This window comes from Halichoerus grypus, chromosome 6 (assembly GCF_964656455.1).
Source record: "Halichoerus grypus chromosome 6, mHalGry1.hap1.1, whole genome shotgun sequence".
Taxonomy (NCBI): domain Eukaryota; kingdom Metazoa; phylum Chordata; class Mammalia; order Carnivora; family Phocidae; genus Halichoerus; species Halichoerus grypus.
This window is the reverse complement of record NC_135717.1, coordinates 120,447,262-120,469,505: the sequence shown is the minus strand read 5'-3', so window position 1 is coordinate 120,469,505 and position 22,244 is coordinate 120,447,262. Positions and strand designations below refer to the sequence as shown.

Sequence of the window (22,244 nt, the reverse complement as noted above, 5' to 3'; positions counted from 1 at the left end):
TGAGGCAAGGGGATGTCCTGGTCCTAGGTAACCTCACTTCTGCCATGAGGCACGTAACTTCAAACCATGGTGGAAAGTTAACATTTAAAAAAAATCAAAACATATTCTGAAGGAAAAGAAACAGAAAAGTTAAAAGAAAGTAAAAAAGGAAGTAGTCAGAAAGTAAAGGGGTTATACCCAGTATGGAATAAACCCCAGCAGCCCAGCCCTGCCACTCAAGGGCTCTCAACAGAACCGGACACAAACTGAAATCTGACCTAGCACATGGTTCGGTATTGAGCCCCCGCTGTATGCCTTCCACCACGCTGCCTGCACGGGCACAGAGACCCACCAGATGGAGTGAAGGGGATGACTGGTTTGCTGAAGAAAGACTACAAATGTGCATAATTTAGGGTCCACTCAGGACTTAGAAACAACACGGTGGGTGAAACAGGGGAACTTTAATATAAAGAATACTGAATTCTGATACATGGGTAACTCCAAGGAAGCCCCATGTGGAGCCCCAGGGCTGAGGGAGAATATTCAGGGAAGGACAATGGTGGAATGGGGCCTTCTCCCTGAAACTGGTGGTCAGACCTCAGTCAACAAGGTGGAGTTCCACCCACTGCATAGCAGAGATGTTCCCTGATTTTCCCACACTGAAGCTGGTCTGTGGTTGCTGGGCCAGCAGGGAACAGCCATCCCCCCTGCCCCTCGGAGTACAGGGGGCAGGAGACAATCAGCGACCCATGGCCTAGATGTGCAGAGAAGGTAGGGGCTCAGGGTATAGGTGGGCCACATGGGGCCTGCAGAGAGAGATGCGGCTCAGTGGGAACCCTCAGGCCACTAGCAGGGCCTGCTGACTGAATTGGGACGGGTGCAGAAAAGGGCCTTTGGGACGCCAGGTCCCATGTCAAGAGGGTTGTGGAGAGATTATTGCCCATCCAGACCCAGGCTGCCAGTGCCCCCAGGACTGCAAATGCTGGCCACGTGGCTGGGGCAGGACTCATCCACACAGTCCCACACCCACACTGCTGACCACCATGCTGCAGCTACAAACCACAAGGAAGCCCCTTCCTCCTGCAATCTCTCTCCAGTGACCTCTATGGAGAAAGTGAACATCACCATCACTGTAAAGGGCACATGCTTAATGAGTCCTCTGCACTGTGGCAGAGCATATGCTGAAGGGCGCATTTGGAATTCAAGAGCAGTAAATTGACCACTGACATAACAGGACACATGAAAATCCAAATAACTCTGAGCCTCAGATTCCCAGGTGCAGTAGCAGGACCCCAAGTCCCCCACCAAGGGTTCCACCAGCACAGCTGGACGCTCATCTGTCATCTGACCAGCTTCCACAATAAATGTGGACAAAGAGTTCTCAGAGACTGTTTTGCTGACATGATGGGAATTTCATTGACATTGTGTTGCTTCAAATAGTATTTTTTAGCATTATCATTTTAAGAGGCATCTAAACTGGAGTGATAATATATGTAAATATTGAAAAATATGCTCACAGGGCGGCTGGGTGGCTCAGTTGGTTAAGCGACTGCCTTCGGCTCAAGTCATGGTCCTGGAGTCCCGGGATCGAGTCCCGCATCGGGCTCCCTGCTCGGCAGGGAGTCTGCTTCTCCCTCTGACCCTCCTCCCTCTCATGCTCCCTGTCTCTCATTCTCTCTCTCGCAAATAAGTAAAACCTTAAAAAAAAAAAAGAAAAGAAAAGAAAAATATGCTCACAAATACCAACAAATTTTTCACTAAAAAAATGGCATTATATAAATATTGGGAATGCTGTATCAAAATTAGACTGAGATCATTTCCACACCTTTAGTTTCATACATTTATGTGGCATCTATCTAATTTTTTTTACTTTATTTGATAACAGACTTACAAGTATATGTATATATACGTATATACATATATATATGCACATATATATATATATCAGCTGAGGTAGTCAATTTACTTGTGCCTCAGGATATTTATTCTTACTAAGAAAATAAGAAGATATATATGTGTCCGAAGAAAGTCAAATCCTTAATGCATCCCCAAAACTTTTAACTACTGCCCTTTCCCAAAACAATATTTTTGTAATTTTCATTGTAAAAATTAAAATAGAAGTATGTGTAAGAAGTGAAAGTAAAAGGTCATCAGATTTTCCAACACAATGTGATAACTGCCATTATTACTTTGTTAATGACACATCTCCTAAACCTTTATATGCATACGTGAACACATGCTTCTCCTTGCCTAGCATTCCATACTATCACTGTTCCCACCACCAAAAAGCACATGTTAAATGAGTTTGTCCACGTGCTCATTTCATATGCAAATGTGTGTCTCTACAAACGTACGTCTACATGTACTTGTGTCTTACAAAACGGTTTACAAAAATGGCATTATATTCCAGACCATTCTCTCTTTGTTGTACAACCAACTCTACTTCCTAGAAATCAAGTCAGCCACTGCACATCTACAGCATTCTTCTCACTGGCTTTGCTATGTCATCACTTACTCTCCCTGCTGATGGGAATCCAGGTCATTTCTAGTGTTTTGCTGCTACCAATCATGAAGCCATTCATATCCTTTGGACTGGACCTTTACATACAAAAGTTGCTATAGGTCTCCAGAGGGTTTTTGATAAAATCATATGTGTCATTTAAATTGAATAGATATATTGAAATTCTTTTCCCAGAGGACCTTAAAAATTAATATTGATAGAATAGAATGTAGGGGCATGTTTTTCCTACCCTCTCTGGCAGCACAAACTGCTATTCTGATTTAACTCTGTGTATCTGATATGTCAGAAGCAGTATTTGTCATGCTTATTTGCATTTCCTGATTATAGCACACTTGAGCATGCTGATCTATTTGTTCTCCATCTGAATTTTCGTTCTCAGGTTTTGCCCAATAACATCTGTTATCTCTCTGTCTTCTGTTCTTATCGTTTAAGGACTTATACCAGATGAGTAATATTATCATTTTCATCTTTCCTAAAATCACAAGGTTTCCAATCTAACATATATATTTATTTTATTCACAATATTCTTTTTTAGATGTTTTATTCAAAGATTGCTTTCATATTTATTATACTTTTTATATTGAACAACTTGAGAAACATGTAATGGGATCTTCTTAAATCACCAACACGTTAATACTCCTGCACACAGAGATCACAGCTCTCTAATCCCTAATTTTTCCGATGATCAGGGGGTTGGTCCTGGTCCCCACTGCATACTCTACTTGGAGCATGTTTGAAAGGAAGACAGGCTCTGAGACGAAACCAGAAAAGCAGCTTCACGTGAAGACAGACCCTAGGGGGAAGCATCAAGGACTCAGTCCAAAATCAGACCCCTCTCCCCCACCGTACACCACTCAGAAGGTGGAAGCCTCTGCAGCCATCCTGGGTTGCCATGGGCAAGGACACACAACTGAGTCTCAATAAAACAAGAGTTAACAAGGCACAGACATTGATGAAGGCTAAAAAGAAGTCCTACGGCAATAGGAGACCCAGTAGGATTGGGAGTTAGCACCAAAGAGAACATCTTGTCCCACTCTGCCTTCAAGGAGCTGAGGCACACCCAGTGCACAGTGACTCTCCAGCGTTAGAAATCTGAAAGTGCACCAAGTGCCAGGTACAGACGCAGCCTGTTTCTACTCTGTTCAGTACCTGTGACTGCTGTCATACGTTATTGCCATTCAATCTCAACCTCAACATCGCCTCTTCAGGAGAGTCTCTGATGGCTTCCAAACTGAAGTACCCTTCAGCCACCATCACGGAACTTGATTCTATTCCCATCATAATATTTATTGTTATTTGATAATTTTCTTCGCTCTTTGTGTCTTGCACTTTGTTTGGTTTTCTGCCTCTCCTCAATAAATAAAATCTAAGGGAACAAAAGTTTAGTTTGTTCAACTCTACTCCATAGGACTTAGAAGAGTACCAAGCACTTAGTAAGCTCCTGAGAAATGAGTTGTGAACACATAAATGAATACAATAGAAATTCATATAAAAGCATCAAACAAAGAGAGAGAACTTTTCTTAAAGGATCAGGGAGGGAGTATACTATGAGAAGTAAGGACAAGTGGATGTGGATGACATCTTGAAAAGCAGAGTCTCAGGCTATGCCTGTGAGTTATGCTATAAAATAGAGGAAGAAGATTTAGGCAGGCAGGAATCCCATAAACAAAATTAAGAGAGAGTGAGTTCCAATGCTATTTAGCTACAAAGGTACTTAATTGTCTCAAATCTATAATGAAAGAAATCTGGATATACAGAGAGTTGCACAAAAAGCAACATACACCCACAGAGGAAGATACGACTTCCACACACACAAGTGAAGCATATCCATTACTCAGTGTACCTTAACTCCTCACAGTACTTCCTGTAATGAAAACCCAGGGAAGGTCTTTCCAGAACTTCCATGTGTCCTTGTTAATTATTTTGCTGTCAGAAAGATCTCTCCTAAGCACAAATTCTCCCCACCATTGGCTTTTCATAATCAACAAAAGGAACTTCTAAATATCCCCCCAGTTCCTCTTCATTTCCCAATCCAAGCTCATCCCACTCACAGTTTATATCAGTTTCTACCATTGCCCATCGTCTTCCCACTAAGTGTGAATGGCTGCTCCCTGCTAGAAAACCCAGAGCAAACCACAAAATGCTCTCCTATGAAGCTAAACATTCAGAAGAGTGATAGTTTCTAAATTTATTGCTTTATTTTTGTCTCTGTCTTTCGAGAAATACTGCATTGTTACTTCTTCCTTTATTGTATTTTGCATTCTTTTCATTTTCTGAAGATCTTCCTGTTTCTCTCTAAACTTCTCTCTAGTCCGAATGTCTTTGTCACACTCATATAATTGATAGCTCCCATCATCCCTTGACCACATCCAATCTTTGCTAACAAATTGCCTTTGTTTTACTTAAATGTTGCAGACTGTGCATCATTCTCAGGCATCCAAAATCTCCTTCCTGAAAATCTGAAAACAATGACACTTTTAGAATGTCCTCACTGACATCCTAGCAAAACACCTTTCTGAATACAGTGTCAGGGGCATCCTAGAACACTTAAAGGAACCTACCTTTTCCTCCTCCTTACCTCCCTCAACCCTCACACTTACTCCATCGATCTTTGATCATCAATTACCCTCCTAGACATCTGACAACACTCATAGTTCCACAGTTTTCTTCCTTAGAGCGGTGTCATCTGAATATGGTGCCAAGCAGAACTTGAAATTCAATCAAGCCTCCTTCTTCCTGTTCACCACCCTCTACCCTGACATTTACCTTCTTGGATCATCACACTTGTTTGATTTTGCACAATGGCACATATTTGTGGAAAAACCTGCTCAAGTTTCTTGGACATTGTGTGATTTTTATCTGCCATTACTATTCATCTATTTTGCACCATTGTCCAAAAAAAGACTTACAGCCCTTTCATGAGAACAGATTCTGGGGTGATAGTAATTCATACCAAAACCTCAAGACCACATCTTTTAACAGGAAGTTTGTACTGCATCAAGCCTTGAGTCTACAATAATTCCATTGTAAGTGTACACAATAGGCTTTGGAAATCCACATGAATTGGCCTCTTAAGAATTAATCATTTATCCTGCATAGGACACAATATCCCCTATGTAGTACTCAAGTGGGGAAAGTGTAACCTGAATCTAATTATGAGGAAAAATTTTTAAAAACCCAAATGAGGAAATTCTTACTTTTTTCAAAAATGGGAAGGGAAATGTATTCTTAAGCTTATCAATGTCATAAAAGATGTTTTTAAGTCAGAAACAATGTTCCAAAATAAAGAAGACTAAGACCCCAAGTAATTAAATGAAATATATGATCATGTACTAGACTAATAAAATTTTATAAGGGATCTTTCTTGGGTCAAATGCTGACTGATATTGGGTACATTTTTTAGAGGACATAAAAGTATTGTCAATGTTGAAGTTACTAAAATGAAAAACTATATTCTGGTTTTGTAAGAAAATTTTTAGTAGAAATATACACTAAAGTAATTAGTGGTAAATAAATATACCTAATGAATTTTTGGATCTGGCTAAGGAGATAAACCAAATGCACTGTGTTAACTACCTTGAGGCCACCATACTGAGGAGTCCTAGCTGCAAAAAATGTTCATGTATAAGCATTCTGGTCCACAGTCTTAACTAAACTGAATCTTAATGTCATCCCAGACCAAGTAAAAGAAATATGTCTGAAAGAGCCTCCAAATGATTTCAGCCCCAGACAGAGTGAGAAAGAGAGAGGACATCTCTTTTGTGCCTTAGCCAAATACCTCACTTGCAGATTCTCTAAGCATAGAAAAGTGGTTATTGTATAAAATCTTAGTATTTTGTTATGCAGAAGTAAATGATCAAATATGGATTTTGGTACCAGAAATGGGATGCTGTGATAACAAAAACCTAAAACATATGTCATTGTCTTTTAGAAAAGGTACAGGGAATAAGAAGTAAGAGATAAAAGGCAATAATTAGCCAACACCCGACAAGACTGAAGCTTGTTGGTGAGGGCTTAAAGGAAACTGAGGAAAATGTTATTAAAAGCTAGAGCACACTTTGTTCTCTGTCTGTCTTCTTACCTCCCCACCTTTCAAACTGAAATCCACACTCCATTCCTCTCATGAAGCCTCTCCTTATTTTTCTGACCTCACCAATGTCCCCTTACTTAGAACTCTTTCCATGAAGAAACAGTACCTTAGAGTTTAGTGTCTAATACTTTTTAATTATTACTACTAGCTTTTAAAAGTTTGTAGCCATGCTTTTTGCTGCTTCTGAATCTGTGACAATATTTAACACAATACAAAAACACAAAATAAGTACTAAATATTTTTTACCTGCTTAAACTCATCAATAGACTTTCATCTGACAATCAGTTTCTTCCAGAGAAATGTGGTAATTTGTAACATACATCTTTCCTATTCATCACAATATCTCAGACTCTAGAGATTCCACCTGAAAAGCTGACTGAGAAATCAGTGACTTGTTCATGAAAAAAGGAATTGGACCTTCAATGGCATTTTTTCAAAGCCTCATATTCTTAGCAGATGATTAGTGACCTATGGTATTTCTTAGTATTTGCTTTCATAAATGAATTCAATTCTTTAATAATTACATATCGCCAGACAAACTTTAAAAGTATTGTCAGATTAGTTCCATAAATTAAACTGTCTTGCCCAGTTACAGTACAGATGTGTTATGATGACAATGTAGGTAATGTGGGTAGCTTTATTTGCACTATTTTGCTTTTTCCTAAAGTTATGTGGAATATAATTGTATTTTTTTTTTTTTTGGTGCTCAAACAAGATTCTCTTCTGAATTGTGTCTTCCAATGATGCTTAGTAATTATTATACCTTTATTTGTATTAAATACTTTTCAATAAAGGTTTCTCAGTAATTAAAAAAAAAAAAACCTGGAGCTCAGGGAAACTTTGCTATATAGTGGCATAAAAATTGGGAAATCCCTTGCCTGAAGTAACGCAGAATATAGAAATGTACCTAAGGAAGTGTTCGATCTAGCTAAGGAGATTTTCAGGCAAAATGTCAAAAGTGTCATCAGTATTTCTTCTAGCTGCACATCATAAAATATAAATAGAAATGAGATTAAAAAGGACGCTTTGCTAAGATCTCAGAAATCCAGTATCTCATGGTACCTTTCAGCTAGATCCATAGGCTCTCTAAAGATTTCATGATGTGTGTCACAAATCCTTCCTGTTAAAGTAGAAGGTCTCTGGGAATCATAAGGGCACTGTTGCTGAAAGACCACTCCGGGAGCCAGAGAAAGGTCTGTCTAGAAGAAACAATGAATTTAAATTGTCATATATCTATTCAATAAACTGAATTCATAATCTTCCCAATAAGTAAACTGCAGCCCCAGGTGGCTTCACCAGGACTTTCTACCTAAAATTTAGAGAAGAAAATACCAATCTTATCCAAATTCTTCCCAAATGTGGAAAAACCTATGAAATATCCTTAATCTAATTTTATGATGCCAGTATATCCTTGATGCCAAAGCCTGAAAAAGATATTATGAGAAAGAAAAATTACAGAATCATCATTATCATGATGATAAAGGCAAAAGTTATAAACAATAAATTACCAAAGTAAATCCAATAATAAATACAAAGCATAAGACATCACCAAATTCAGTTTATTCTGGGAATACAAGATGATTAATATTTGAAAATCAATCAATGTCAGTATATTAGTTTCCAATTTCTTCATAACGAATTACCTTAAACAGTGACTTATAACAACACAAATTTATTATCTTATAGTTCGGGATATCAGAAGTCCAAAATGGGTCTCTGGAAACTATTATTAAGATATGGACAGGGTTGCATATGGCCCTTCTTTTCACTACATCTGTGTCTTTGGGGTAAATACCCAGTAGTGCAATTGCTGGGTCATAGGGTAGCTCTATTTTTAAATTTTTGGGGAACCTCCACACTGTTTTCCAAAGTGGCTGTACCAACTTGCTTGTGGAACATAAGGAATAACATGGAGGACATTAGGAGAAGGAAGGGAAAAATGCGGGGGGGGAATTGGAGGGAGAGATGAACCATGAGAGACTATGGACTCTGAGAAACAAACAGGGTTTTAGAGGGGAGTGGGGAGGGGGGATTGGTTAGCCCGGTGATGGGTATTAAGGAGGGCACGTACTGCATGGAGCACTGGGTGTTATACGAAAACAATGGATCGTGGATCACCACATCAAAAACCAATGATGTATTGTATGGTGACTAACATAACATAATAAAATTTAAAAAAAAAAGATATGGACAGGGTTGCATTCTTTCTGAAAGTTCTGAAAGAGGAAAATCAATTTCTAGAGTCTGCTCACATTTTTTGGTGTGGCCTTTTTCCATTCTCAAAGCTAGTGATGGCTGTTTGAGTCTTTCTCATTCTACATCACTCACATTGACTTTTCTGCCTTCTTCTTTCACAGTTAAAGGACCTTGTTGATTATATCGGGCCTAGCCAAATAATTCAGGATAATCTCCCTACTTTATATTCATCTGATTAGTAATTTTAATTCCATCTGCCACCCTAATCTCACTTTCCATATAATCTAACATATATGCAGGTTGAAGCAATTAGGATATGGATCTCTTTCTGTCTACCAAAGTTAGAACAGAACAAAGGAAGAAAATCATGATTATCTCAATTAATGCATAAAAAACATTTGATAAAATTCAGTATGCATTTATTATTTTTTAATTTCTAGAAAAATATAAATAGAATTGCCTTAATCAATAGCAAGCATCATACTAAGGTTGAAATATTAAAGGCATTCTCCAGAGATGAAGATGGATGTCATCTATCATTGTGTTAAAGATTCAACCAGGACAATCAGGCAAGAAATGAAATGAAGGGAAAAGGAATAGAAAGAAAATATGAAACTGTAGTTAATTATTTATAAGTGGAATAATTCTGTTCATAGACCATCTAAAAGAATCTACAGAAAAACATTCAGAATTAAAAATAAACTGTAACCATTTCCAAGATATAAGGTAACTATACAAAAATCACTTATATTTATATATACCAGCAAAAAACAATTAGAATTTTTAATGATACAATTTATAAGTGATATAACCAAGTAATTAGTAATATATCTTTTAAAAAATGTTCAAAACATCTATGCAGTAACTATGAAAAATAAACTATGAAGGGTAAACCATATCAATGAATAGGAAAATATGAAGACACTGCTTTCTTCAAATTAATTTATACATACAAAGCACTAATTTTGAGTGGCCATTCCAAGCCTGGAAACACAAAACAAATTAACAGTAATTCCTCCACAAAGCTAAATAATTAAAGGAGTGATATTTCTGAGTGTTATCCCTTTTTATCTTTGCTCTTTCTTTCTGGGAATATGGCACTCTATCTTTCTCCTTTATCATTTTTCCCTTTCCCTTTTTCTAAATTTGAAAGCCTTTCTATTTTTACTGTCCATGTCTCTTTGAATATTTTTTCATATTCAATTTATCCATATATCTCATTATCCCTTACTCACTTCAAACTCTGCTAACACTGTTTTATTTATACAATTTTTGCAGTTAGCATAGTATTTTTAGAATTCTAAAACTTCTTTCTTGGAAGCTTGAGGACAATTATACTCAGACTCTCTCTGACTCCTTGCCAATATCCATCTGCTCACTCTGGAAAGCTTCAGAAGTATTCTTCCCAGAACTCCTTCTACCCTCACACACACCCTATCAGTGTTTATCTTCCTATTTGCTGAAGGATCCAGAGTGTTTACTCTGTACCCTGCCAACCTTTTTCCAAAAACTGTCTTAGGTGCCATACGATATTCTGGTATTTTTTTCTCTGTCATCACTGTTGATCCTGAGAAAAAGAGTATAGAAAGAATTAAAGACTTCACTAAAAGAAACAACTTTTGAGGCAAGAGTAATTCCTAACTATCTAGGAAGCTCCAAACAGGTGTGTGCCACAGAAAGTCTGTACTGCCTCAAGTCCTAAGTATACAATAATTTCAAATGAAGTTTAGGGAACAGATGTATATATTAGAAAACCACATAAATCAGCCTCATCAGAGTTAATCTACCCTGAGTAGGACTGGGAAATTCAGTTATGGCTGGGAATATATGAAAACAGTATATCCTTGATAACCAAAAGCCAAAGCCTGAAAGGATACTAGCATAAATTGCAAGACAATCATTATCATGGTCATAAGTGCAAAAATCCTAAATAATGTATTGCCAACTTAAATCCAGTTATAAATAAATAAAAATAACACAATGCAACCAAATCAAATTTATTTTAGGAATACAAGATAGGATTAATACTGGAAAATCACCAGTGTTGGGCATCTAATTAACAGAGCAAAGGAGAAAAACCATATGATTATCTCAAATGACGCAGAAAATTTGGTAAAATTATTACTCACGGATGACAGCATAGAATTTATAAAACATAGCCAAAAATCTGCTACTAAGTCATCAGAATCAAAAAACAAATGTATCATTGTACTGGACACAAGGACAACATACAAAAATCAATTGTATTTATATATGCTAACAACAAAAAACTAGAATTGCTTACATGATACCCTTTATAATACCATTAATAAAATCAAATACTCAAAAAGTCATGTAAGGGAAGATGTTCAAGACTTCCAAATAGAAATTACTACAAATAAATGGAAGAGATAAACCATATAAACAGCCTAAAAGATACAATATTGTAAAATGCTAATTCTTTCCAAGTTGATTTATAGATTTGAGGAAATTCCAGTCAAAATGTGGGCAGTTTGTTTTTGGAAACTGGCTAGTAGCTTCTACGATTTCAAGGTTGTGGTAGGGTGAATTTCTAAAATGGCCTCCAAAGATGTACTACCCTAATCGTCAGAAGCTATGAATTTGATGAGCTATCAAACCTGCACTTATTTTAAATTATATAATACAGTCCATGTCAAGACGGGGAGATTATCCAGGTGGATCTGATCTAATTGTATGAGCCTTTAAAAGAGAGCTTTCTCTAGGTGATGTCAGAACAGGAACTTAAGAGAGAGAAAGTGTTAGAAGTATTCTACAAGCCTTTGCTGGTTTGAAGGTGGAAGGAACCATGCAAGAAAGAATGTGAATAGCCTCTCAGAGGGCCCAGTGGCCTGCAGCTGACAACCAGCAAGGAAACAAGAACCTTCAACCACAGACACAAGGAACAGGATTCTTCTAACAATGTGACTGAGCTTGGGAGAGGATTCTTCCCAACAGCTTCCAGGAGAGAGCCCAACCCAACTGACACCTTGATTTTGGCTTTGTGAGACCCTGAACAGAGAATTCAATTGCAATATGCCAGACTTCTGACCTAAAAAACTATGATATGATAAAAAGGTATCATATAAGCCACTAAATCTGTGGTAATTTCTTATGCAGCAAGAGAAAATAAACACAGAGTTTGGTACCTAGAAGGAAGATGCTGCCATAGCAAATGCCTAAAACTGTTACTTTGGGAATTGGGCGGGGGTTGGAGGCTGGGAACATTTTGAGGAACAGGATAGAAAAATCTAAATTGCCTTAAAGAGACTGTTGTAGGGGCACCTGGGTGGCTCAGTCGGTTAAGCGTCTGCCTCCGGCTCAGGTCATGATCCCAGGGTCCTGGGATCGAGCCCCACATCAGCAGGGAGCCTGCTTCTCCCTCTCCCTCTGTCTACCACTTTGCCTGCTTGTGCTCTCTCTCTCTCTCTGTCAAATAAATAAATAAAATCTTTAAAAAACATAGACTGTTGTAGAAATGATCATGCAAAAGAGGCAGCTGGTGCGGACTTAGAAAAAAGTGAGGAACATGTTATTGGAAACTGGAAGAAGAAAATCCTTCTCATGTACTGGCAGAAAGTTTGTGCAGTTGTCTCCTTCAGTTATGCAGAAAGCAGAATTTGTAGATGATGAAGTTGGATACTTAGCCAAGGAGATTTTCGAGAAAAGTATTAAAGGCACAACCTGGTTTCTCCTTGTTGCTTATAGTAAGATGCAAGAGGAGAGGGAAAATGAGGGAAGAATTGTTAAAGAAAAAGGAACCAGGAATAGAGGATTTGGAAAACTCTTGCCTATCCAGACAGCAAAGATCCTAAAGTTAACAGATTGCTCACAAAGTGGGCGTAGAGAAAAAGCTAACTGTGTGACTACACGACTCCTCTTGCTGGAACCTCAAAGATCAAAAGGCCAGAGTATTCAGTCACACAAAAATCCTCCTAAAATAGTAAAGGTGTCCGCATAGATCTCAGCTGCTCATCAAAGGAAGTTTAAGAGCCTTGACCTTTAGACATCCCAGCCTAGCCAAAGATAGAGAAGGGATTGGAAAGATTTGTGGACGTATCTTTCTCCTAGTGAAGTGGGTCATCATGACATCCACACAAGGCCTACACAGTTTGTAAGAGATTTATGTTAGCAGAAACATTTCCAGCTTAGACAGAAAGAGAAAGAGAGAGTAAAAATGAAAGGCAACCCAATTTCTATAGACCAGGACGCAGGCTGATGAAACTAAACAGCTAGGCACATCACATGCGGTCTGCCTTTCATAAAAAAGAAAGTTTGACTCAGCAGAACCACAGTGAGTACCAGGGAGGATTGTCCACATGCCTAGAAACCTAATGGATTTCAAAATTTTTTCTGACTAACGACTCCTTTTTATCTTCTATTTTCTCCCTTTTTAAACAGGAATGTTTTAGCTATCATCGTATGTCTGTCCAACTGTTGTATGTTGGGAGGAAATAAATTACCCCTTTAATTGCACAGACTCACAGATGTAGAGGAATTGTGCTCAGGGTTTTCAGCCACCTCATTCAGATGATTTAGATGATGAGATCTGGAATCTTTGAGCTGACAACATTTAGATGTGATTTTGAACTTTCAGTTGATGCTGAAAATAGAATGACAGAACCATAGGAGGTGAATGTATTTTGCATTTGGGACAGACAGAATCTTTGGAAGCCAGAGGGTAGACTGCAGTAGGCAGAATTTCTAAAGTAATTCCCCAAAGATGACTTGCACTAGTCTCTGAACTCTGTAAATATGATGTCATTACACTCATGATTAAGTTTATATGACATAGTTAACCTTAACATAAGGAGATTATCTGGGTGGGCCTGGTTTCATCACATGAGCTCTTAAAAAGGAAAGCTTTCTCCCACTGGTGACAGAAAAGAAAGTCAGAAAGTTTTGAAACTCAGAAAACTCAGTACACTGTTACTGGCTCTAAAGATGAAGTGCCACCTTATATAAATCCTGACCTGTGCTACTTATCCTGGACATAAATGTATTGTACACCGATGCTGACCAATTCCTGTACAGCTGCTTCCTTTCTTTGCAACCCATTGTATGGCTTTATAAATGATAAAGTGAAAGGAAAAAAAAGATGAAGAGGGAAACGCATAAGCAACAGAAAGTGACCACAAGGAGCTAAGAACAACTTGCCAATAGCCAACAGGCAAATAGGGCCCTTAGTCCTATAACTAAGGACTGAATGGCCTTAATTCAGCCAACAACACAAATGAGCTTCAAAGAGGACCTCAGGCTCCAGATGAGAGTACAGCCAGCTGACACCTTGATTTCAGCCTTGAGAGACTCTGAACAAGGAGCCCAAAAATGCCATCCTTGACTTCAGACCCACAGACCTGGAGGATAATAAATTTTGTTGTTGTTGTCGTTATTGTTTTAACAGATCAGTTATTTAATGAGGTTCTTTGTAAGAAATGTAGAACACCAGTTTGTGAGGGTAAACTCCATTTGTGGGAGAAAACGCAGAGCAGAGGTAGCCCTGAAGCTGAGGAACAGCTTTGAGTTTTGGCAGAATTTGCGAGTCCACAGCTTTCTGATCAACCTTGCTCTGCTCTATAATCTCACATTTCTCTTTCTCCCTGTCAAAGACCTTCCCGGTGTCTGGGTTTACACAGCTTCTTCTTGAAGTAAGCATCAGTGAGATGCTTGGGAATTTTCACATTGCTGATAGCAATTTTGGTGCAGGTGGCAATGACAGATTTCTGGTGTGTTCTACGTAGAGGAACTCGACGGAGGGCCGGAGGTCCAGTCACAAGTAGCGAGCCACTGCTCAAATGCTTCAGGAAAACCACCCTCTTGCCTCTGTGGAGCCCAGTGAGGATGATCACAATGGGGCCAGGAGTGACACTAGCTTGCAGTTTTCTCACATGCTGACTGAAAGGTTTTTGTTGTTGGTTTTTTTTGCCGTGGCTCAAAAGCTTTCAAGCCACATCTTCAGTAGGATAATACCTAGACATTTTGTGAAGTTTAACCACTCAGGTACCACCATTCTTGTCACCACCAACTGGTTTTGTGACAGTAGCAAGAACCTTCTCCTTTTTCTTTTCAACTCTGGATTTAGCTGCTGAATACTTCCTATTGTACATGGCCTTTCTGGAATACATAGCTGATGGGAAATATATTCCAATTCTTCCAGCTAGGACAGGGTTTTGGCTGCAGTGGGGCTTCCCTTTCTTTGGTGTTTTAGCCTTGAGGTTACCTTTCTTAATCTTGCCGCCAGCGTCAGCCTTCTTGACTTCAGGTTTCTTCTCTTCAGTATCTGGCTTCTCAGCCTTTTCACACGCCATCTTGCAAAATGGAAAAGAACAATAAATTTCGTCATTTTAAGACACAAAGTTTGTGTCTTATTTTGTTACTTAGCAATAGGGAACTTCATAGGGTAAATATAGCCAAGATAATCATGGAGAACAAAGTTGCAGGAATTAACTAGCTTATATAAAGATTTACTTTTAAGCTCTATTATTAAATAAACATCCTGGGTTGGAAAAAGAATAGAGAAATAGAAAAATGGAACAGGCCAGAGGGCTCAAAAAATTCACAAACATAAAGCGATCTGATTTGTAACAAAGCTGGGGAAAAGATGAACTCTTAAATGAATGTTGCAAAGAAATATGGATATATAGATAAAAATGAATACTGACCTCCATACAAAAGAAAAATATTTATTCTTCATGGATAGTCTCTCTAAATGTGAAATGTAAAAATAAAATGAAACAAGGAATAAGACAACAGAAGAAAATAGCTTCACATATTGACATAAGCAAATAATTGTTAAATAGAAAACAATAAATACTAATGAAGAAGTAAAAGAAGACTGCATTAGGGTATAATAAATAAACCTGTTTGTCCAAAGTAGCGTTCAACAAACTTTAGCTCCCAAGCCAGTCTCTTATTTTATGTAAACAGAATTTTTTTAGAACTCATACACATCCGTTCATTCGCAGGTTGTGGGGGCCTGCTTCAGGGCTGCAAGGTGACCAGGGCGCAGGGGTGCAGGAGCACCCGGCTCTAGGGATCCCAAACAGACCAGGTTCAGCCACTCGCCACTGACAATACCCAAAGGCAGAGAGGCAAGCGATGGTGAGACAAGAAAGGAGTTTATTTCAGTGAGGTCAACACCAGAAGACAGCGGAATAACATCTCAAAGACTGTCTCCAAAGTGCTAAAAACACTTCTTGGTTTATAGAAGGGAAATGTGGGACAAAGGTCAGTGGGTATGTGCAGCTGGGCAAGAAGGTCAGGTTGATGGTTGTTTTGGGGTCCATCACATGGGATCTTGCTGGCTCGTATTAGTCATTATTGCTCGAGGAAGTAGTTTCGGTTCATATCACAGAATGCTTTGCCCCAAGAGTCTCTGCCTGAGTTCAGAGATAAGCTGAAAAGAAAAACTTAATCAATTAGAAAGTACAGACTGGGGTGCCTGGGTGGCTTAGTCGGTTAAACATCTGACTTGATTTGGGCTCAGGGTTGTGAGATCAAGCCCTGCATCGGGCTCGTGCTGGGCGTGGAGCCTGCTTCAGATTCTCTCTCTCTCTCTCTTTCTGCCCCTTCCCCTGCCCTCTCTCTCTCCCTCCCAAAAAAAAAGGCAAAGAACAGAAAAAAGCCAGGATGTTTCTAAAGAAAGTCAGAGGTGGAAGACCTGCTCTATCTGATATCAAGACAATGTAAAGCTACCGTAATTAAGACAGTGTGGTACTGTTTAAGAATAGACAAACAGGAAAATAGGACATAATATAGACAAGAGAAATAAAGGAACTGTATATATATTTTTTTATAATCAGAATATTTTTTATTATGTTATGTTAATAACCATACATTACATCATTAGTTTTTGATGTAGTGTTCCATGATTCATTGTTTGCTCCATGCAGAACGTGCCCTCCTTAATACCCATCACCAGGCTAACCCATCCCCCCACCCCAATATGAGGAATTCTTAATCTCAGGAACTGTATATATTTTTTTACCACAAATGTGGCAATGCAGAACAGTCAGAAAATGTTTGTATGTTTGTTTGTTTGTTTGTTTGTTTGTTTGTTTGTTTTAAATAAGTGGTGCTGGGTCAATTGGATAGCCATATGGAATAAAATACAATTTGACTTCTACATTACTATCACAAAAAATGACTTTAGGAAGATTTTAGATTTAAATGTAATGACAAAACAGAAATGTTTCTAGAAGATAGAATAGAAGAATATAGTCATTACTTGAGATGAGAGAAGGGGGCAGAAACAGAAAAGGGTGGGAGAGGGGAAGTAAGGAGCAGCAACTGCCAGAAGGCAACTGAACCACATTTCATTTGAATTGAAAGGTAACTCAATAGAAAAAAGACATTAGGATGTTAAAATTACTTCAGTCTTAAACTGCATTTGTCATTAAAACAAAATGAATTCTCTCTGGAAATGAGCAACACAGCCTCCCAGATACTACATGGCATAATGGATGTAAGAAAAGGATGTCAAAAAGAATAAATTATCTACTTCTGTAACACTATCTCATAATTTACTTTCACTTTTTTTATAATCCCAATAAATAAAAATGGAATTTGTGCTACAATTCATGTGTAAATTACAGAATACATACTGTCGCTGCTACATTTAAAATAACGTAAGCCAATGTGAGTCTCTCCGAAAGTAGGAAATTAAAGCTCCTGTCTTTCTAGGGAAAAAAAAAAAAGAGCCTAATTAACTGGCCAAAGAAATACAGTGAAAGCATAAAATATCATTAAGAAAGTGGGGGAAAAAATGAGACACACAGAAAAGCTTCTCAGAAGCTAAAAGAGAAACTAAGGCGTATCCTGAAAGAAGACCATGTTGTTTTCTTTCCTAAACTGACCATAGGCCTCAACTGCCATTTGTCCTCACTCTCACACTTTGATCCCTATGCTGTGCAAACTGCCAAGAGTTTGCTCTGCTAATATTTCCTTTGACACCAGTGTTGCCCAGTCTTGGCAGTGATGAAGGGTAAAGGACAAAAACTGCATGGAACTGTATGGAAGTTGGTGTGAATTGGGCGGACAGAATGGTCCTTAAGGTCACCTGAAGCCCCAGAGTAGGCTTCTCACTATTGTAAGCCCTGAGTCTATATTAATTTTCTTAAACTTGAGAAATAGAAGGGAGAACTACAAAACAACTTGAATGAACTTCGTTGTGAATTTGTTAAATTAACATGTAATTAATATTTATTAAGTACAACACCAGGGTATGCCATGGCAGGCTGTAGTTCAACAAAAGGACCACAAGGGAAACTGAAATAGAGAAGTTTAGTACTCACAGGGCCTGGAGAAAGTACACAGCATGTAGAGAGGGGCCACAGGGGAGGTCAAGACAGGGTGAAGGCAAAGAGTAAGCAGCAGGACCTGGGGCACATGCTTTCCGTGGAAGGAGGGCTTTGGGGTTCTTGGACTAAGGTCAGATTGGTCAATTCAAGCCGAAAAGAGGCAGGTTTTGGTAAGCTCCACAAGGCTCTTATCTTAAGGGACACCAAAGGAAAGGCTCTGGAAAGCAAGGGAGACTGTTGCTCACAAGGATTTGGGGGTTCAGGGGAGAGGATCCTACCAAGAATTTACATTTGCTTATAGCTGTTCTCTAGGGCATGAATTTGTTGGAGGGGACTAGTGTCAGTCCAAGGCTCTTGTAGGCCATTTGGCCACACAAAATGAATGCCAAGACAGCATCATCATAGAATAGTTTGGGTAAACTCACAATCCGTCCTGTGATGCCTCGACAATAGGAACAGCAATCACTTGCCTCTCTATAAGTCCAGCCCTTTGAGAACCATAGGCTAGGTGGAAATTCCACTAGACTCCATGTTTCTGGAGCCCCTGTCTAATCAGCTTAGGAGGTGAAATGGGTACCTTGATCTAAATCTACAATGTCTCATGGGCCAAAGGGGACACACACATACCTGGTTAAGGAGGAGATTCTATGATGGGAAGCAGCGTTTTTGGAAAGAGCAGCCAGCAGAAGTCCAGTGAAGGTTCTATGATGGTGGCAGCATACCTGGGAGCTCCAGCAGAAAGCAGCAGTGGTCTGGTAAAATCAGTTTTCCACCAAGTAAGTTCTGTCACCAAGGGGCACATGTCCCCACCTGGGAACTTTTCAGAGTTTTCTTTGGGACCAAAAGGGGCACTTACCTGCCACCACTTTGGCTAAAGCGGGGGGGGGGGGGGATGCTGCACCTGTATGCCCAGGGAGTGCCGTCACTCTCTTATGGCCTGATATAATATGGGCCCACTCTGCTATGGATATGGCATCTCTAGAGGATTAGCTGTGTCCAGGGCTGTGTTTGGTACTCCAAAAGGTGGCTCATTTGGAACCCGTATGTAATTTGGATGAGTCTGCAATGTTATTATAATGTGTTTCTTGTGTTTGTTAGCATGTGTATGCCGAGATATTATTGACCATAATCCTTATGTACAAATTGGCTATTTCCTCCTAAGTGGAGGCACTCCAGAGGGGCTTTCCTTAAATCATGAAATTATCTTTTTGCCATTGTGCAGACCACACTGCAAGCCCATTGGCTACTGCCCAGGAATCATCAAAAATGTATGTTCTTGGGAGTCTCTACAACCTGGCCATTGTAGAGGCAAGTGCACGGCCACCAATTCTGCCAGTCGGGCCGAGACAGGAGAGCCCTCCCTGACTAGGGATATGCCACTAGCAGGATGATATGCTGTGGCCTTCCAGCAGGCTGCATTGCATACAGTGGTGGTACTGCCATCGGTGAAGAACACCAACTCTCTTTCCATGTCAGAAGGTGGGTCCCAAGGGGCTTCCAAAACTGCTAAAGGAACCAACTGTGGGAGTGCCACTAGTTGCACTTGAGTTGGGAGGGAAGTCACATCCTCCTGTAATTTAAAAAGGCCCTTGACATCAGGTTTAGCCCTTTCCTGAAAGGTACCATTCCCAACTTAACAGTGAGTCCTCAGTGGCCATGCCAAGCCTCTGCTGGGTTGAATTCCTGATCCACAGCAGGATGGGGACTTGTATACGAAGCAGTATTGGCTGTCAGCCCATTAATACCTCTGTCTCTAAAAGGGCCCAGTGGACTGCCAAAAATTAGCCCTCAAGTAACTTATACTGAGCTGCTGTCTGGGGCAGATGTCTGGTCCAGATCCCCATAGAGCCATGCTTAGTCCGGAGATTCCATGAGGCATAATCAGGCATTGCCAATGATTCAACCCACAAATCTGATGCTGCAGAGACTAAGGACAAGACCTGCTGTATGGCTTGCTGAGTCATTTGTAAGGCAGTCTGTTGAGGTTCTCACCAAGGGAAAGAAGTCAATTTACATGTAACAGCATAAATAGGCCTAAGTAGAATGGATAAGTGTGAAATGTGTTGCTTCCAAAAGGTGAAGAGACCTAACATATGTTGTGCCTGCTGCCGTGTAGTAGGTCATTGTATGGAGTTGATGTTTTACCGTGAGAGGAATTTTGCACCCCTCAGCTCACTATGCTAAGAAACTGAACAAAAATGGCAGGTCCTTGGATCTTATGTGAGGCAACAGCCCACCCTCCCTGCTGTAAATGTTGTGTTACTATTAGATGTAAGTATCCCAGATGGCAACGTCAGGAGGTCTCCTTAGTAGAGTCTCATGTCAAAGGCAGTAATGGGTGAATCTGGGTAAATTTAGATTTTGTCTGAATAGATTATAGATGATAGTCGGGTTATTTAGATAACCCCGGGCAGCCGAGTAAAGGTAGACTGGGTGCCCTCAAAATGAAAATCAAATTAAGGTTGTGAGTATTCAGTTATAAGGACCAAGTAAAGCATGTTGCCTAGATCTGGAACAGCAAAGTAGGCGTCCTAAGGTTTTCAGATGGCATCTATCATCTCTATAATATCAGGAACCTTAATGGCAAGAACCTGTGCATTTAAGTTTTGATAATCAATTGTAAATCTCTACTCATTGGAAGCCAGTCTTAACACTGGCCAGATTAAAGGGTGAGATGGTGGGCCTAATGACCCCACTATCCAGCATATCACCAGTGAAGGCCCTCTGTCCATTGAGTTAGCTGATACTGTGGTGGACTTACTGTTTTCACTGAAAAAGACAGTTGGACAGGTTCCCTTTTGGTGGTTCCCATGAGAAAGGCTAGGAATTTGGGATTATTCCAACAGGCATGTGGCTGGGTGAGGACATCTATAGCCATAATAGCAAAAAAGAGAAACAGAAGGGCCACCACCACTGGCAATTGTTTTAGAAATATATTATCAATAGACATATCTAGTTTAATTTGTTTTACCTGTTATGCCCATACATTATAACAGTCTCCCTTAAGGAATTTAGAAGAGTTGCCTAGAATTACTGTGACTTGGGCTTCTGAGTCTAATAGAGCCAAGAATGCCTGGATACTCAAATAGTGGCCATAGTTAGATTGCCCTTGATGAGTGGAAATCCATGTTGCTGAACACATACATAACCTCGATCTCTGCCACCATGGCCACTTGGCTCATGAGCCCAGTGGGTGATGACAGGAGTGGCTGGGGAAAGAGGCTGACTGGTATACACAGAACAGGTCATCCTATCTACACAATTATTAAAACCCTCTCCTGCCTGGGCACCTGGGGCACTCGGTCAGTTAAGCATCCAACTCTTGATTTCTGCTCATGTCATGATCTCAGGATCGTGGGATCAAGCCCCGCGTTGGGCTCTGCACTCACCAGGGAGTCTGCTTGAGGATTCTCTCCCTCTCCCTTTGTCCCTTCCCCCGCTCGCACTCTCTCTCTCTCTCAAATAAATAAATAAATCTTAAAAAAAAAAAAACCCTTCTGATGAGGTCACCCTTCAGTGAACATTCACATGGGACACAAATATCCTCACATTTTTTGCCCATTCATTGAGGTCTTTACACATAGTTCTCCAAATGACTTTGTCACTAATTATCCAATCATTTCCTTCTGAGTCACTGACCATTCAACCACACTATTGGCCACAACTGACAAATTGGTATATAATTGCACATCTGGACATTTCTCATTCCAAGAAAAGTGAACAAACAGGCACACTGTTCAAAGTTCTGCCCACTGGGAGAATTTCCCTTCACCACTGTCCTTCAGGGATGTCCCAGAGAGGGACTGTTGTGTTGCAGCTGTTTACTTTTGGATGGTGCCTGGGTATCATGCAGAATATTCCATCTATAAACCAGACCCAAGTCTTCTTCTTCTGACACTTGAATGTAAGGAATCCTTAATGTATAGGTGCAGGCTGGAAGAGAGAAGGCAATGTAGCAGGAGTTGGGACACCAGGCATTTGGGCCACTTCATGTAAATTACTTATGCATTCAGAGCCTATCTGGGCCTAATCATGTACATTAGGTCATAAAGTAACTTGATGGCCCACAGTTGCATTCAGTCTCTATTTAGGCCCTTAGCAGGCTAAGAGTTGTTTCTCAAAAGGAAAGTAGTTATCTACAGATGCTGGCAGGGTCTTGCTC

General features: G+C 39.8%; 1 long non-coding RNA gene and 1 pseudogene across 1 annotated transcript; both read right to left on the bottom strand.

Moving 5' to 3' along the window:
• Positions 1 to 14,080: 14,080 nt before the first annotated feature.
• Positions 14,081 to 15,091, bottom strand: LOC144378789 (large ribosomal subunit protein eL6 pseudogene; annotated as a pseudogene).
• A 794-nt stretch (positions 15,092 to 15,885) lies between these two features.
• Positions 15,886 to 20,953, bottom strand: LOC118525960 (uncharacterized). Its single transcript, XR_013448565.1, has 3 exons — positions 20,844 to 20,953; positions 18,710 to 18,834; positions 15,886 to 16,179 (listed from the first exon to the last, which is right to left on the bottom strand). It is a non-coding gene; the product is annotated as an uncharacterized LOC118525960 (long non-coding RNA).
• Between the last annotated feature and the right edge of the window lie 1,291 nt (positions 20,954 to 22,244).